The sequence below is a fragment of the Rhinolophus sinicus genome, linkage group LG03 (genome assembly GCF_036562045.2).
Source record: "Rhinolophus sinicus isolate RSC01 linkage group LG03, ASM3656204v1, whole genome shotgun sequence".
Classification (NCBI taxonomy): Eukaryota; Metazoa; Chordata; class Mammalia; order Chiroptera; family Rhinolophidae; genus Rhinolophus; species Rhinolophus sinicus.
In genome coordinates, this window is record NC_133753.1 from 141,509,958 (window position 1) to 141,529,111 (window position 19,154).

The 19,154-nt window shown below is 38.1% G+C and overlaps 1 long non-coding RNA gene across 3 annotated transcripts in view; it reads right to left on the reverse strand.

Moving 5' to 3' along the window:
- LOC109448662 (uncharacterized) overlaps positions 1–19,154 on the reverse strand; it is a 439,520-nt gene that overhangs the window by 100,969 nt on the left and 319,397 nt on the right. For all 3 annotated transcript variants that reach the window (XR_012495023.1, XR_002137562.2, XR_012495024.1), the window contains one exon: positions 8,992–9,076. This is a non-coding gene — a long non-coding RNA (uncharacterized LOC109448662). The remainder of the gene's footprint in view (positions 1–8,991; positions 9,077–19,154) is intronic.

The following is a 19,154-nucleotide window of genomic DNA, read 5'->3' on the forward strand; positions in this document are numbered from 1 at the left end:
TTGTTCTTTTTACTGCTACCAGAAACATCAGATTAAGAAAATTCAACTAGGTCCAACTAAAAGCATAGCAAAATATGGTACTTCATAAAAATGAAACCAACGAGTTTTCAGAAGAAGAAGTAGAGAATGCTGAATGTCTCACCAGGCCACCAGCTTATTCATTTCGGGGACACTCTGGTTTTGGGTTTTGATGAAAACCAGAGCATAGCTGTCATTGGTGATGTGTGGCATCCACAAGATCAAAAGTCACTCTTTTTTTTTTTTCTTAACAGAAATAAGAGTCAATTCAGTGTCATAATTAAAATAAGGAAGAATTACTTGAATTCTGAAGTGGTTGAAAATTTGAGCTGCATCCTTTAGCTAAGGAGGTAACCTCAAAGCCAGCTCATGACTGCTTTTCTGTCATCTTCCATAGAGAACGTATGGTCTAAGCATCACTCTTTGAAATCCCATTCCCAGCCCTAACCCAAGACTGGGTTCCAGTACATTGTCCACAGAGCATCGAGAGTAAATTTCTAAACTGCAATTCTGATTCTATAGATACACAGGTTAAAATTCTTTTAAATCACCTATATTACTTACAGAGTAAAATCAAATTTCTAAGCTTAACGTATGACGATTTTTAAGGAACTGGCTCTTTCTTATCTTTCCCACCTCATCTTCTACATCTCCTCCACATGTATCCTAAGCTCTATCCGTAATGCATTAAGGTCCAGAATCCAGGATTCTACTATGTTCATTTATACCTCTATTTTCTCAGAGGAACATGCACTGTCTTCCATCTTATTCCCTAGTCAACTACTGTTAATTCTTCAAGACACAGACTCTTATCTTCTCTTTGAAGTCTTCTTGCCATAATTCTCACTTTCACCCCCTAACCATGCAGACTCAAGTACTACTATAGGCAACTCCAAAAAGTACAGAATGTTTTCAACAACTGTGTCTTTGCCATTTTGACTTTGAGGGCATTTTGCCCCCACTGGTATGATAACCCTGAGTTTCACTCCCAAAGGGACAAAGCACATGGGCATGTATCCAGCTCATCTATATTCTATGACTGTTCTCGAGCCACCTCACAGGATAATAAGCTGCTCGAATCGGACTGGGTTTTAATCACTGTACTAGTCTACCCAGGCTGCCATAACACAATACCACAGACTGGGTGGCTTAAACAACAGAAATTTATTTTCGAATAGTTCTGAACGCTAAGAAGTCCATGTTCAGTGTGCCAGATAATTTAGGTTCGGGTGAGGCTGTCCTCCTAGCTTATAGATGGCTATCTTCTTGCTATGTCCCTACTTGGCCTTCCCTCAGGATATGAACACAGGAGAGAAATGGAGGTGGGGGTGGGGAGATCACTCACTCTCTGGTATCTGTTCTTTTAAGGACACTAATCCGAAGGCCCTATCTCCAAATCCTAAAGGGTAGGGCTTTGGCACAGAAATTTTGGCACATTCAGTTTATAACAATCACCTTGTGTTCCCAATATCCAGAGTAAGTCCTTGTAATGTCTGTAAACATTTGGGATGCGATTAAAGGCTACACCACATAAAGGGAGAATGAGTAAAACTGGGTAACTCATTCATCAATCAAAAGTGCTCATTCCATGTGCACCATGTACAAATCTCTGTTATAAAACATGTCAGTGTTCTTAAGGAATTCATAATCAAACTATCTAATGGAGAATTTAAACACAAATAAGGGCCAAAGAAGTAGTTTGAATAATAAGCAACCACAAACTAGAACAAAGGGCCCTGGATATGGAGTCAGAAAACATGGGTTCAAAAGCCAGTTCTGCTACTTACCACCTATGTGACCTTAAAGCAAACAGCTTAACTTCTCTCAGTTTCAGTGCCCTTGCATGCAGACATAATACCTAAATGAAGAATCAAGTGAGAGGGAGCACACAAAAGCATTTTGGAAATGTTAGCTCCACACACAAGGAAACAGAAGTGTGGACAAGTCCGCACAGAAGTCTCCTTTGACAGGATCCTTGATATATTCCTTCTTCCCACATGGGAAGGGCAGCTTTTCTGCAGGGCATTGCCTTCCTATAAGGCAGGCACTGCTGCATTAGCCACACTTGTGCATGCCTACTTATCATCACTCTCAAAAGTCAGTGTTTTGTGCTGGTGCCCCACCAGGCAAAGAAGAGCTCGGGCTTATTTTCTACATTTGCTTTCTCGCATGAAAGAGAACAAGCATACTTCAATTCTGAATCATAGAGAAGTTGTGGTAAAAGCAGAATGAGAAAATTCTTCACAAGTAAATGCCACATGGGTTACTTCAAGGTTCCATGCACTCTCGCTGAAACACTCAAGCACCAAAAATGTTAAAGCTAAGGCTGAAATAGCCAAGAGAGATTTAAACATGGAAGCCACCAGAGAGTAAAAGTTCTTATTAAAGATCCATGAAATATGTCATCATGTGCTCTCAACAGACAGAGAATTGTCTGTCAAAGATGAAATGTTCACTTTGTGGTCAATGCCAGGAGGGGAAATTGACCTTGACCAATTGCTAATTATTGCTTCACCTTCAATCAGCAACTATCAGATCACATTCCTAAATCTTAAATAAGTGCGTGATATTTGCAGAGTTTGTGAAAGCAAATGGAGTCCAGGTGGAGCTGCATAGGAAAAACAAGAAAAATGGCTCCTCACCAAAAACAAGAGATGAGCAGGGGAGGACAGATTCAGACACCCCAGGCTGCCAAACCCCCGTTGAGATGTAGGTGTGTGGATGTGTGTGTGCACACACATACACACACCCCACAATCACACGTTATTTATTTATTTTTAAACAGCCTCACTTCCTACTGACACTGGCAGTTCTTCATTTTCATCACATGTTGAAGAAAAGAAGGGGTGAAAATAAAAGTATTGTGAGAAAGATTGCTCTGATTCATTCAAAGCGAGGCTCCAGTATTTATTCTTTAAAAATATATCAAAAGCAACAAAACCCCACAGCTAAAGAAATAGACACTGAAAACTTAAATTGAAAATGTAACTGAAGCATCATGGAATGACAAATATAGCTTTAATGTGCAATTTATTTTCTTTATCAAGTGTAAAGGTGTCAGTGCATATAAAGGTTCCTTATCAAGTGTAAAAGTGTCAATGCATATAAAAACTATCCGCCTGAGTTGCTAGCAAAATACTTAAGCAAAAGCATGAAGGGACCCTCCCAGCTGCAAGAATCACTCGTAAGTCACTTGTCCAGTCACTGAGCAGTCAGGACATGCTTTACACATTTCTTAAATATCTGCCTCTATGCTTTCCACACAGTAGTTCACACAGGCAGAGCTTTATTTTTTTTCTTCTTAATCACGTACCTTTTAAGATTCATAATTTGGGATGAGCAAAAGGCTCGGCAGGAGGTGGGGATGAATTAAAAACCATAAAATTGATGCTATCACTATGATTGACATACCAGTAGTGCAGCATACATTTCCTGTTTGTCAGGAATGAAAGGTGTTCACATTCTGTAATAATACCTAATAATGTTTTGGAAAGACAAACTGCTGTCTGACTACATTTTAGCAAGATGGAATATTTTTTTTTTCCTTTTTGTCAGCACTGAAATCCGAAGCTCAAGTATATATTACAACCCTCTATAAAGGATGACCTAGATATTTAATAGCTGCAGCTATTCCAGTCCACTACCTGGACCTCCCCAGGTCTCTGATGCTATATTCTAGCTTGCTCAAAATCACCATTACACCTTAAGACTAATTCAAGAGTGTGTCCAGGGAACTAGCTGTCCAGGACTACCATAATAAACTTAAGGGAAGAAAGTATCCTTTGCTACCTACAGCTGTCTCATCACAAAATTGGTCAACCCTCTACTTAGAGGTTTGTCTAACCTGACAATTAACATTTTGCACAGGGTAGTAAAAAGAATCTTATGTATAGGGATCAGGAGACCTGAATCCCTCTAGCTGCCATGTCACTATGTAACCATGAACAAGCCATTTAAACAGTCCACATTTCATTGTCATCACAATTAAAATAGAGATGCTTCCATTTGTCTTGATTGCCTGATGGGGTTGTTGAAAATATAAAATCAAAATTATAGTGTTGTAACTGGCATGTATCTTCTGTCATGTAGATCCTAAATATGATTTTATGTTAGTTAAAGGATTTGGGGAATGTTGAAAGTCACTTATTTCTGGAATGACAATTTAGCAAAAAGATTAGGAAGAATCAATGTAGTACTAGATCTTATATGACAGGACAACATCGGAAAAAAATCAGATGTATTATAGCCATTCAAGAATTAGTCTTATGGCGAACTTTGAGCCAGAGATGTAGTCCTCTCCTTACTGTCCTATTATTGCCATTTATATTCCTACTGACTATTGATTGTAGGCACTAACTACTTCAGGTTTCAAAATGTTACAGGTATTATCTGGGGGAAAGGAAAATAAAGGAAAAAGATGAAATAAATCTGAAGTTTCAGGAGGAAGACAAAACCAGAATGTTTGTGTTAAATATTTTAATGAAACATATTTGCATTTTACTCTCTGGAATTCTGTCATTTCCACAGAAGTTTTCAAGAAAACACAAATGTAAAATAAGTGCTACAATCATTGTCTAATAATACCAAGTTGCAAGTGTCAGGCACTAGAATCTGAACAATCCTTTGTCTCCAGAATTGTAAACACAGATTTGGATGCCTTGGGAAGCCTATGAAAAATTAAACCAAATGAAAACGGGGGGTATTATGTAGACCCTGCTCTTGGTAATAATACTGTTGCCCGGGCTTCAAAAGTGCTTTTGAATACAATTTATTGCTGTTGTTTTTGCTAAGTCAAATACAGGCTTTAAACAAAAAACATGTTTCAAGCCTTCAGCTTATAATTGCACTTCATGTGACTTGACAATGAGGATTTCTATGTAATTTTTTAAAATGCATTTGGTAAAACGAAAAGGCTCTTCTACTAGTTCTTAAAAGTTACTGCCAGTAAAATCAGCTCGTTGGTGCACATGGTTACAGACACCATGCAAATGAAGTTGTAGAAAAGCTCAGCAAAGTCAGCCCACTACATCCAGTTGGTCCCTTCTAACCTGCAGGAGTTCCACTACAACTCTTCTAGGACGTGAGTGCATTGAAATCCTGGCCTGACTTGGTTTTATATTCTCTAAAAATGAGGCATGTATGGATCATGTCCTCATAAACTTCAAGTGGCAGCTCCCAGATTGCTGTCTGTTTCTTGAGTTGGATTGACAAGAACTGAAAGGAGAGCAGTAGCAAAAGGGATCTTGAGGGCTACCAGCTGAAATCTATCTAAATCTACCTAAAATGTAATCTGGAAGAAATGGGAGGTTCACCTTTCGGTTCTAGTCAATAACTTCAAGGTGAGGATAAGCAATATACATCACTCTACTTGCTAAGTTCACTAAATGTGGCTACAAAAAAAAAATAATAATAATTGTAATAATAATAATAATAATAATGTTAAGTATTCAGGACAGAGGTATTTATCAGAAGGGTATGATTTATGAGTCCATGGCTATGTATCTTGTGGCAAGCCTCACAGGAAAATATAGGTACAAATATGCCTAAGTCATATTTATATACTTTATAAAATTAGACTGGCATTAATTAAATGGCAGAAAAGGCAATGAGAGCATTGTTTGGAGGGTAGCTTGTTCCAAGTTCTGATTATAACTTGCTTCCCAAAGAAGGAGCCACCCACAAGCTTAGAAGACAGATGAGAAGATCATCATCGCAGATTTGCTGTGAACAGCTCGGTTCAGCTCTATCCTTGCCAGACTCAGGGCCACACACACCCTTCCAAGATGGCTAGAGAAGATTGACAAACAGAGCACCCACTTCTTGCTCCAATTTTGGCAAAGACAGAGGGTGATTTTGTCTCTGGGTAAAATGAAACCTGCCTGTAGAGCTGAGAGCTGCCCTCAACAGCAAAATTATCATCATCATTGTTACACCTAACATTTACTGAGCACTTACTATGTGCCAGGCATGAAATGCTTTGCTTAATCTCATCTTGTCTTCACAATACTGCCGTGAAGTTAATACTATAATTATCCAAATTTCACAGAAGAAGAACCTGAGGCCAAAATGTGCCCAAGGTTATAGAGATGGTGAGTGACAGTTAGGACTTGAATTCACACAGCCTCACGCTTCTAGAATCTTCACTTCTTATTGCCATTACAGTAGATTAATCAACTGTAAACAACCTAGTAATTAGGCTTTTTGAAATCCCACTTCACTTACAAAGCCAGGATGGGAAATAAGACCAAGGTGGCCTTCTTCCTCCTAAATTCTGTCTCTCTTCCCAATTTCTTGGTCCTTACTTCCTGCATACTTCAGGTAAGCTCTTCTTATTTATTCATTAATTTTATACATTTGTTTAGCCCCTGTAGAGCATCAGGAACTGTATGAAGCACTAAGAATTTAGCAAGATAGATTCTCTACCTCTATAGAGCTTATATTCTATATTCCACACACATTGCCTCATTTATTCCTTAAAATAACCATGTAAGTCTGGGGCCATTAGTGTTACCCAATTTTTAGATAACGGAGCTAGAACTCAGAGAAGTGAAGTAACTTACTCAAGGCCACAGAGCTGGTAAGTAGGAGAGCTGGGGTTTGCCCCTGGCCTTCAGACTATAATTCTATATTCTTTTAAAAATAACTCACAGGAATGTAATATACAGGAGCATAAGGAATATAGTCAATAAAATCATAATAACTATGTATGATGGCAGATGATTACTAAACTTATTATGGTGATCATTTCATAAGGTATATAAATGTTGAATTGCTATGTTGTACACCTGAAAGTAACCTACTCCTGTTACCCATTCCAAGATAGCTTTCAGGAGCTGGGCAGAATGTTAGTATTGCCAGGACGGGAAATAAGACCAAGTTGGCCCTCTTCCTCCTATATTCTGCCTCTCTTCCCAATTTCTTGGTCCTTACTTCTTTCATGCTCCAGGCACCCACTGTCTCCTGGCTGTTCATAGTTTCACACTTCTGTAACCCCCTCCTCCACTGCCTCCTACAAACCCTTCTGGCCTTCATTCCTTCATATCCAAAACTCAAGGTTAAAGGGTTAATCTTAGCTCCCACTCTTCCCTTTAGAGATTAGGCCTGACACGTGAAAAATAATCAAAATGGGAGTGTCTTCTATCATTATTACCAGGAAACCCTGTTCCTAGTAAGGTACACATTTTATTTTCTCAGAATTTCTTGAGTGAGTTTTCCCATAGAAACATTCTCCCATGTGGTAGTTATATTCTTTAATAGTTACTGCAGGTACATATGGACTAAATATGTTCCTACGGGCTAGCTAGCAAAGTTTAACACTGCCTAATATGCTTTGAATTCCAATCAACCAAACTACAAGTGACCTCTGGCAAAGACTCCCTCAGTAACACATTCCTGTCTTCACTATCACTCACAATCAAGAGTGGAAAGGAGTAAAAAATAAATTTTACAAATAAATGATGCCTTAGCACTGGAGAGATAGGGCAAATAGCAATATACACAATGTAGAAAAAGAAATGATTTAAACATACGGGTGGCAATAGTGGAGGCTGCAGGAGACAAAAGATAAATGTTTCTGACTTTAGAGAATTACAGGTCTACAGAGAAACCCTGAATGCAAATGACATTCAAGAACCTCCTCAATCTGACTCTAATTTTTCCATTAGCTCTGAGCCTCATGAGAGTAAAGAATTCATATGATTTTGCTCAACATTATATCAGCAGCACTTAGCACAGGGTCTGAGACATAGTAGGCACTTAATAAATGATTACTGAACGAAAAAATGTCATCTCAGACATCTCCAGCAACCAGCTACCATCTGCTTCCCAATCAGCAGAGCCCTCCGTTGACCAGCAATTCAGACACATGGCTGAGTTTTCACACTGAGCTTTTCCCTCAGAAATAGCCTATATTGCCTTTTCCCCTTTCTAGACCTATTGAAATGAGATTCTTTAAGGGCAAGATCAAAAACTATACCTGTTATGGTTTTCCTAGGCGGAGTCCCAGGTATGAGTGCAGCAGTGTGGTGGCCACACCTGCAATGTGTCAGGGCAGGGAAGGTGAGTGGTCTTCCCTTCCCCTGGCTGGCAGGGCCCCAGTCGCTTGACAGAGGTTGGGATGGGACTTCTTGCCCACCTCAGACCAAGGTACTGAGCATGTTCCAGCACAGAGGTTGTGATATGTTAGGAAGGGAGACTGACTTCCCTACCCTGCCAGCCCCCACATTATCATCTCACGCTAGACTTGAAAATTAGTAGGTGGTCCTGGATCTGAGAAGGAAACCATTGTGTTTTTCTTTAAGTACACATTGCAACTTTCCCCATAGTTGTTGAAGAATTCCCTTAGAGGAAGGAGGCCTACACTAGTCATCTTAGCCTCTGACTTTGCACAACGGTTTGTTGAACTGACTTGAGAAAGGGAAAATATCATTTTATTTCACATGAAAAGGTAGATAATCCCAAATCCAAATTTATCTGGACAGATCAGAAAATGGACTGCATACACCAATTCCTTTCCTTTTCCCAAGATTATCATTCATCTTATTCAAGACGAGAATTTTATAAATTTACAATGCTACTCATAAATGTTTCACTGTCAGATTAGTAGAAAACCTTTAATGTCTGGACTTGTAAACTCATTCTGGGATAGGGTGTTCCACAAAGGACTGGGTACTGTTTAAATATAACTGTAATTAAACTATTCACTCATAACCATACTTACTACATGCAAAGTATAATAGCAGGTACCATTAATTGCTGATTTCTCAATTTAGGCCTCAACTTGACCCCACCAAAGACCATGGTAGACAGTTGCTCACTTACAAGGGCAAGTGGGAGCTGAAATCCACCCTTCATTCTGTTTTCCAAACCACATACCCCGGCATGGGGTTGTCCGTGTCCACCCAGGGGAAGTAGCACCTTTTTCCTAATTCTCACAATATACCTCCTTAGTGCTGCTCTTCTTTCCACACATACCTTCTAAGCTGCATTCGTCCATCTGTAACTTTTCCCTTTCTTGGTCATCACTGTCCGGCTGAACTTCCCTTCAGTGGCAGAGATGCTGGAATAGAGGAAAAGGGGTACACCATGTGATTTCTCAAAAACCAACATTTCCCAAGGGATGGTTCTGGCTGAAGGGACACAGAAACAGTCTAACTCCAACAGATATCCTGTCCAAATTCTCTTGTTATAGCACAATGTAGCTGTATTCAATACAAAATGAGTAGAGTAAGACTTCAACGTGAATTATGGAGCAGAGTTTTAGTCATGATACACGAGATAAACAAGAAAAATTGAAACTTCTTTCTATATCTAATTGGCAAAAGTTTTACCAAATAGGTAGTTTATTTGGAGTTAACTCTCAACTTCTTGTAAAAGTTTAGATTGTGCCTGCCCTCCTTAGTCAACTAATAGAGATTACTTTTATGCTACAAGCCATTCATGTTGGTTTTTGAAAACATGCCATTAATCATGATTAAATTATGTGCACTGAAAAATCTCTACTACCTGCAAGAAAAAACAAAATCCAATACAGCTGTTAAAAATGTTTACCAACCAGTAAAATCTTTTGTGGGTTTTCTATAAAACCAGTGATTGAAAAATGATAAAATTTATATTTTTATTCTTATAAGAATCTTCATAAGATTACCTTAAAAAGAGGAATAGAGTCAATTACTTTACTATTTCAAATAGCTACTGTCTTTGACAAGTATACAAATCATACTGGAATTTTACACTGGAGGTTTTCAATTGTGACCACTCTGAGACATTACTTGGTAAAGTAGATCATGCTGTTCCCATTATCTCTCCAATCTGTTCTCAAATGCGATCATGCTCATGTTTCGAAGGCAGAGAGAGCACCAAGATGTGAGCTTTTGTCGGCTCCTGCCTGCTATGGATTGAATTGTGCCCCACCCCCCCAAATTCATATGTTGAAGCACCAATCCCCAATGTGACTATATCTGGAGACAGGGCCTCTAAAAAGGTGATTAAGGTTAAAAGAGGTCATAAGAGTGGAGCCCTGATCCAACAGAACTAGTGCCCTTATAAGAAGAGGAAGAGACATCGGAGTTCTTTGTTATCTGCAAGCCAGGAGGAGAGCTCTCACCAGAACTTGACCATGCTGGCACCCTGATCTGGGAATGCCAGCCTCCAGAACAGTGGAAAAATGCATGCTTATTTTTTAAGCCCCTAGTCTACGATATGGCAGCCTGAGCTGACTAATATGGCCCCTGAAGCAATCAAATGAAAAATAATAATTGTTAACTTTTTAGCAAATAAGTAAAAAGAAATGCTTTAGAAATTTTTTCATAATTTTTACATGGAAAAATATGAATAAAAGCATCTTTAAAAATTGAGTTATTTTTATTGATATATAATAAGCTGTCTGAGCAAACTTGGTGTTTTTTGCTATGCAAACATAGCTTCAAAAGAAATACCTTTGCTTCTGCCTATCAGATTGTTGCTCTAAAATTCCCCTTTTGTAGATATCCCAGAGCCACCACCTTAAGTCCCAGCACAAATGCTGCTGATTCTCTTACACTTTCCACATCCCCTGCTCTGTCCTCCTTCTTCTACACTACCACAGTACTGAATTTAAAATTGCATATATGTCATTTATCTTATTACCTTGTAATTTCCATGACTTGTGCACATGCCTTTCTCCTCACTAGAAAACACGCATCCTAAGAGCTGGGTTCGTGCTACCCTTCCTCAATGTCCACTACAATGTTTTGCCAGTATATATTGAATAAATGTATGAAAGAATGAATACACTACTGATGGATGGACCAATGAATGAAGAAATGGATTAATAATTTATTAATTAATAAATTAATGTATTTACCATTTTCTTCACCTATTTTCTATAGCATACAGGAGAATTATCCTCCCACCATGATGCCTCCCCTTGATGCCACATTTATGAAAAACAGAGAATAAAAAGGGAAAATGGAGTAGCCCTTAGTTGCAGTGTCTCTTATTGGTTAGGCATAGCACCTTGTTAATTGTTACTATCTTGAGAGTTAAGTTTCACTACACCCATTTTTCTGACAAGAAAACTGAGGCTCTGTGAGGTTAAGTAATGCATCATACCCATACAGCTACCAAAAAGCAAAACTACAATGTAAGAGCAATGCTTAACATCCAGGCTCAAACCCACATGTTATAGTCTTCCCTTCTCTATGGTCTTCTTGACTTTTTGCTTCAGTTTTTTGGTCAAAAGAGAGGCAGTTAAAGATGATTTCTGAAGCCATTTGACATAGCCGTCTTACTGCCCCAATTGGGAGAATGAGGTGGATGTTCACTGTCTCCCAGTTTTTCATTTTCCTGCCAGTGAGAAAATATCAACCTAAGGATTTCCTCTATAAGGATTGCCCTCAACAACCTTAGCTATAGTACCATTGTTTCAAATCTTTAGATGGCAGTTAGGTTCTCATATCTCTGGGGGCTCCAGGATGCAAAACAAAGAAGACTCCTTCCAATCTGATCCCACCTATTGCTACTCCCCAAAGTATAAAACTTAGAGGGAGAACAAAACTTGAGATGTTATGTTCAGGAAAATTTGAGTTACATTCCACTTCTGTCATTTATTAGGCATGTATATCTAAATAATCTGTCTCAGTTTCCACATTAAATAATGTTCATGAACTCAGACACATCAGAACATATGGCAAAGGCTGGGAAGGCAGACTTATTAAAGAGTATGTTGCATTAGGGATGGAAAAAAAACCCTTTGGTCAATGTGGCAGAGAGTGGCTAAGAGCTCACCAATCACACTTCTTCCTCCGGGGCACTCAGGAAACTACATTTCCCAGCATTCTTTGCAATTAAACTGGTACCATGTCATGGAAGTAAGGTTCAACACTTCCAGTCATGGACATATATTATATCATGTTCCTCTGTCTTTGCTGTTCAACCAACTAAATAAGGATATAACAGCGGACTCTGAAGAGGCCATAGAATGTGATACCACCATAAGACAGAAGAACTGTAATTCCAGAAGCATGGAAAGGGAAGGTGTCTGCCACACAGATTGTGATATTAGTTGGAAGAAAAACCTTTATTGGTAAAGTCACTAAAATTCCAGGGTTGTTTGTTATAGTACCTGACACTAATTACCTGACTAATACAGTTGCTCAAAAGTCAGTGAATTCAAGTGTAGGGCACAAACAATGGCTCATAAAAAAAAAAAAAAAAAGATGATTTGTGTTATTCTGTGACTGATGAGCATTGCTCAGAGTATGCTCTGGACTGCTCTCCTCACTTCCCTATCCCCACTCTCCTGCACTCAGCTGGTACAAAGGCCATAACTATCAGAGGGGGGCTATCCTGAAGACCCTTCTCATTAGCATCTCTATAGGACACTGACAGCAAAGCAGTATTGCTTTGTGGTCTGTATAAACGAAGGGAAGGTGGGGAATATTTCCCCACTTCTACAAGAAAATGATTGTAGAGCAGAACAAAGGAGGATAACATGTCAGAGGCAGAGAATGTCACACTAGTTACCTAGGATGCAAGCAGCCCAGTCAGAGGTGAGAGGAGACCACAGCAAATTGAAACCTCAAGAGACACCCCCATAGTTAAGTAGTGCAGAGTGAAGCTAAAAGAGATCAGGATTTAGCATTCATTTTCTTTCCTTCCTTATTTCCCTGTTATGTTGAACTTCCCTCATTAAAAGCATCCCAACTTTCTGACTAATGCCTTTGAGTTGCACAATGATTTTAAACTTCCTTGTAAAGGAGAATATTGGAATTACACATTGAGTGAGGTACACCCTGAGAGTTGCTGTCCATCCTCCAGTGAACTGCATGATAATTCTGTTAACCTTCATAACAGGAGGTCATTAAACGATTTTGAAAACTGTTTCCTTTCACATCAAAACTGCATGTGAAATCTGATCTAGTGTTTTTAGTATAAGCTGTTCAGATGCACAGACAGCCCTTCACATGTTTTGGATGGTCTTTTCTTATTCTTCCTTTGGCTACTACTGAGTGCCTTTTAGCCGTTCTCTCTGTTTAGGTGTTGTCCTAACAGAGGTTTATTCTTGTTTTTGCTTGATTTCAGCATCTAACACTTTCTAATACTTTCTTCCAATTGTATTGACCCCTTCTCTTGTTTCTTTCGATCTTTTGTGTATCATTTGTGCCAACCCATGTTTCATTCATTTCCACGTATTGCCTTCCAGTGCATCAGTATTTTAAAATGTGTTGTATGTGGTGTTTCGTTCTTACTTCTGCTTAGCTATTTTCATGAAACTACCTATTTTCATTAAGCCTAATTATTTCTGTATTTCACTCAGTCTCACTTTTTATCTCCAAAGACATTTTACCATTCAGTTTTCTTCCTTCCTTTTTCCTTTCTTCCTTTCTTCTTTCCTCCCTCCCTTCCTTCTTGTACTTTTTTTTTCCAAGTAAAGTATGCTAACAGCCACGTGATATCACAACTTGTGCCTGAATACATTTTCGAGAACAAACAAGTTTTCCATTTTTATCTTCTTGATCATGTAGTCCTTTCATTCAGCTTGAAAACTTGATTTTCTTTTGGGTCCCTGAAAGCACTAATTTTTTTTTACCTCTAAAACAGAGAGAGCTTATATTTTTCACTACATTTGAGAAATTGGGTAAATTGAAACGTGCTTCTGGTGGTTTAAATAACACAAAATGGATTCCTCATCTCTGGGGAAGACTCCATAATAAAACCCTATCATTGAATCAGCAATTCAAACATCAAGAAAGTCAGTTTTCAGGAGTGTCAGATTAGGGACTTGATGTTTTTTAAAAATGTCTTTGCAAAATAGGGGCCTAGTTAAAATTGGATGAAGGACACTGATTTAATCTCCAGGGGTGACTGAACCCAGTGTCTGGGGTTCTTCCAAACATTTAAAGTCATTTCCAAATGTTTTTGATGCAGCACAACCCAAAAAGGATTTTGGCAAGTGTGTTTTCCCTTCATTTTAAAACCCATGCGTATTTCAAGGGAAATGCAATCCATATGTCTTTGATTCATTTACACTTAAATCATCTAAATGCCATTGTGCAAGAGCTATTTGATGTACAAGAAGCCTGTGCGCCTGTTTTATAAGCCTTTTTAAGCCTTATTTCTTTGAATCAGAAAGTTATGTTTTGCCGGCCCTAAACAGAACTTGAACTGAGAAAGGCTCAAGTTCACTTCTAAACTGAAAACCCGCAAAGTTTTGCGTGGCTTCTGTACTTAGCAATATGTTTCCCTTTGCCTAAAGCTCACAAACACCCAGCATTTCTCTTCTCTGTCTCACATGTAGTGAGAACAGGGTAAATCAATTTTTGAATCACATTTTACTTGTAAAATTCACATTTTGAACCTCAGTTATCTCCCAGACACTGCCAGAAGTTAAAATAGCAACACTTGAAAATTAGGCTTTTGCTCTAAAAGGGCAAAACAGTCTATAAAGTACATAAATTACTGCTTCTGTACATTTATTTGTTTGACAGGTTTAAGATATAAGTGTGGCTTACATATGGATTTTCAGGATGCCAGATTGGATACTCCACGAGCTACAGTCACAAATGTAACCTCTTTTTTTAAGACTTATGTTTGGGAGAATAGAATTGGAACAATCTTGCTGTTCTGCACAAATCTAATTGCTGTGTCAAAACAGCAATGGAATATGATGAACATTTGCATTTTTCTCATTTACTGGCCTTTTCTATGGCTTTAATCATACTTGCTTTCGTGGTCAAGAAGAAAGTACATTGAACTATTTGCTCTCTTGCTCCCCGACACTTTAAAAATTTCTGCTGAGTTACAAACTAATACTTTTGGGGGTAAAAATGTGACCTTTGATCAGGTGTTTGGAGATACTCAAATGATTAACACTGATTGCTATGGACATAGAAACCTGTCTTGAGAATGGATAAATCTTTCCCAAGCAAGAGTACTAATTATCTTCAAATGTGTAATTCCTTTGTTTTTAGACACAACTTGCAGGTTGCATTTTAGTGAAAAGGAAGAAATAAGGATGGTGTGGTTGTCTGAAGAGAAGCAATATTTTAAATTTGCATTCGAAGCTTAGGGAGTGGAGATAGAGTTAATAAGAAAGAAATCCAGGTGATCCTAATTATTCCTTATGAATTCTCTCTAGTTCACATATATGATAGACTATCACGTTTGTATAATCAAAAGGATTATGAAATTAAAATTTGGAAAAAAAGAATTTGGGCACTAAACCTAGAAAACAGTTAATTATGCTGAGATAATTAGATAACAGAAAGTGTTGGATTTAGTTCTTTTTCATAGTTAGTTTTTATTAACCACCAAGTCTTCATGATTCTCTGAAGCCAGAAATTGTTACTATTCTATTCTTAGAAGAATGGTGCACAACTGAAAAAGAATCAAACTTTCAAAAAGTGTGACAGAAGCCTTTATACTGACCTAGCCACATATTTTCTTCAAAATATAATTTTCCTATTAAAAACTTTTGTATAACAAAGTTTTAAAATCTAAATTAAATTCAAGAAATATATTAGTCTAAAAGTTCAGCAGACAATCATAGCACACCATATTTTCAAGTATCAATTTAAAACACACAGCAAAGGACTTTAGTTTTTATGATTTTGCTGCCAAAATCACCAAATTGAACCAGAGAGTATTGAGTAGGATTGTACAGTAGTGTAATAACTCTGATTTTATTCAAAACAACTAGTATTGTATTGTAGAATCCCATGCCAAGACTTAGGAGATTTAACTTGAGTTCAGGTGGACATTTAAAAACTTAAAGAAATGAAGCTCATCCCCTCATCTGTTCTAGCTAAATTCACCTCTATCTATAAACACAAAAGCTTTGTCAGCCTTCATCTGTGACCTCAGAACGACTTGCTGACTATCTTAAGAACCCACATGATGCCCGGCATTATTTATCTCACCTATTGGGTCAGATTGGCCAGCTCTCTGTTAATGCAATACATGTTTCAAACCCAAAGAAAACATTGTGTCATGCAGGGTCTCAGCTCCCGCTCCCCACCCAAGGATGCAGGACATGGTGAGTCCAAAAAGGAATACCAACGGAGCCATAGATAGGGGAGTCATACCAGTAGAGTCTTGTTGGCGGCTGGGTTGGAGACACAGGAAGCAGGAGCCACACAATTCACAGCCTGCCGTCCACTTCTCTGCCAACCAACCTCACTTGCTAACTACAATCCACGCTTGCTAGCTCAGCCATGGTAGTTATATCAGTGGCTAATGGCTAACCGGTAGCAGCTGATGGCCAACTAGTCACAGCTGTTGGCTATCTACTACCCGAGCCAGCACCTTTCAATGTGAGGCTGAGAGCCTGGAAACTGATCTCTGGGACTCTGTCCCCACACATAGCCAGTAGAAATTGGAATATAATTGGAACCCTTCTCGTTATAAGAGGACTCTCACAAGGTTGCAAATCTCATGAGAGTCAATTTCAGCTCTGAGAAATCTTGTTCTTCCTATTTTAAATGGATTGGGAGATATCTTTATAATGCCCCCTTGATACACATATTTACTCACCACAAACAGACACTCACACATGTACATAAATGCAATACACACATGCATACATATATACACACATGCAAACACCTACATTTCAACTCATATTCCATATTCCTCCATAAGCATGATTTTATATCCACATGAAATTTGGAGTCCCAAATATACCCAACAGTACATGATGAAAGTTTGGGGGAAAATTCTTTCAAAGAGAATCACAAGAATTTATGAAACATTTTGTACAAAGCTTAAATTGATCCTTATTTTACCTAAATTCATTTGCAAACTCAGCACTGAAGCAGCCATACAATCAGTTATAGAATGAGTAAGATGCAATGGTATAAAATGGGGCAAATAATCCTGGGCAGTGTTTTGAGATTCAAACATTAATCATTAAAATATTTTAAAATTAAACTTTAATGATCATCTTTCTTTTAGTTGTTTGGTTGTGAAAAAAATTAATTTAACTTACTAATGTTTACCTTTATCACAAATAATTTCGATCTTCATAATTGGCATTCAGTAGTATGGTAGACAAAATAAAGGTCCCCAAAGAGGTTCATATCCTAATCCCTGGAACCTATGAATCCTCATATGTGAACTTAAGTGGCAAAAAAGAATTTTGCAGATATTATTAAGGGTCTGGAATGGGGAGATTATTCTGAATTATGCAGGTGAATCCAGTGTAAATAGAAGGGTTCTTATAGGAGGGAGTCAAGAGAGTCAAAGTCATAGAGAGGAGATGTGAGAATGGAAGCAGGGATTGAAGTGATGCACTTTGAAGGGGCCATGAACCAAAGATGCAGAAGGTAGAGAAGGCAAAAAGGTAAATTTGCCCCTAGAGCTTCCAGACAGAACAAAGCTCTGCTAACACCATGATGTTACCCTGTAAGATCCATTTTAGATTTCTGACCTCTAGAATTATAAGGGAATAAATCAGTTCTTTAAGTCACTAAGATTGTAATAATTTGTTACAGCAGCAATGGAAAACTAGTATAAATACTAAGTTCTTTCTATTTTGAATGCACTTTTACAATCAATGTATTAGCACTTGATACCTATGCATTAATTTAAAACTTCCCTATGTACCTTACTTTAAACAAATAAAGTACACAAGCTTCATTTTGCAAGAGTATTTCATAGGATTCCCAAAACTCTACAGTTTCTCCCAATGCATATAAAAATCTATATAAGTTAGTTGTTCATAAAATATGATATATTGCAATGTATACATTTTTCATGACAGTTTTAGGAACATATCAATTTGGTTGAAGGATATATTGTGAATTACAATCCTTTCCCCCATAATTATCTTTCATTTCTCTAAAGAGTTCAGACATCCCTATTTATCAGGTAGCATTATATTTTCCTTGGTTAAATTGATTTAGTGTTCATATTTATAACACCTAGTACCAAAAAGAAGCCCATGTAGATTTCTACTCATCTTTTGCCCTTAAAGATCTAGTATCAGAATACCTGGGTCCTGAAGTTTGGAAGCTTAGGGTGAGTCAATTACATCTGTGCCACCCATCCCTGTAATTGACTACCATCATTCAGGTTCTTTGCTATGTCCACTCTGTTGTGGAAAGTTCAAGTATTTATAGCTTGATCAAGAAAGAGGCAGGATCATGAGAGGCAGTAATACACAAGCTTTAATGGGTGGTGTTTGGACATAGTTGTATGAGAGGAAAATCTTCCATCAAGAGACCTTCCAGAATCAGTGACTGAAATCCACCATGGAAATAGGGCAAGAGACCTCCCAGGAGAGAAGAGGAAACCAGAGGGGGAGGGGGGTTTGCATGTCAAGATGATGTCAGACAGCGTGAAGTAAGGAATCTGTGCATCACAGAGCTCCAAAGGGCAGAAACAGTTTGGGGTCCTTTATAGCATCAGGGTTTGTATTATCTATGGTTGGCAGACACTGGGTGTAGCTTCACAGGATATGTAAAGTAGGCAGGTTCTAAATGGCTAAAAATATGATTATATGAGCTATATTTAAAGAAATGTGTAAGAATTTGAATTTGGTGCTAGCAGGCTTTGGGCTAATGCACCAGATACAGAACAAGTGTTCAATAGATTTTGGTAAATTTTATAAAGCAATAAACAACATGGGAACAACAGGGGCCATCTTTGGCCATTTATATGACATCTGCTTTGTTCTTTCTTCTACCTGCCCCGTTCCTCTTCTTTTGTGAACTAATTTCAGAACATAAATACAACATCTTCAACTTCCTTATAGAACACAAAATATTTCTTCTACTTCCTTGCTCCAATTCAAATTGGCTTTTCCCCAAAGGCAGCACTTTTCTTGCAGTACTCTTGTATAGTGGTCTTTCATTCTCTTATCTCTTACCTCAGTATCATGCAACCTAACTTTGACTCTTCTGTTCAAGAAAGTTCATGTTTCTCCTAAGAGAACTGTTTATGCTTAAACTCTAGTTCAAGAAAACAAGAAAAAGAGTCCTCTTACACCAAAGATCAGTTTATTTGTTGTCAAGACATACCCTCCTGGTATATGTCATCTGTTGGCCTCCAGATTATAGCCCCCATACCCACTGAGGTTGTCACCTGGATCCCAGCTTCTTTCTGCCTGAAAGGTTGTTACTATCCTGAATAATTTCAACGTCCACATGGAAGAATTC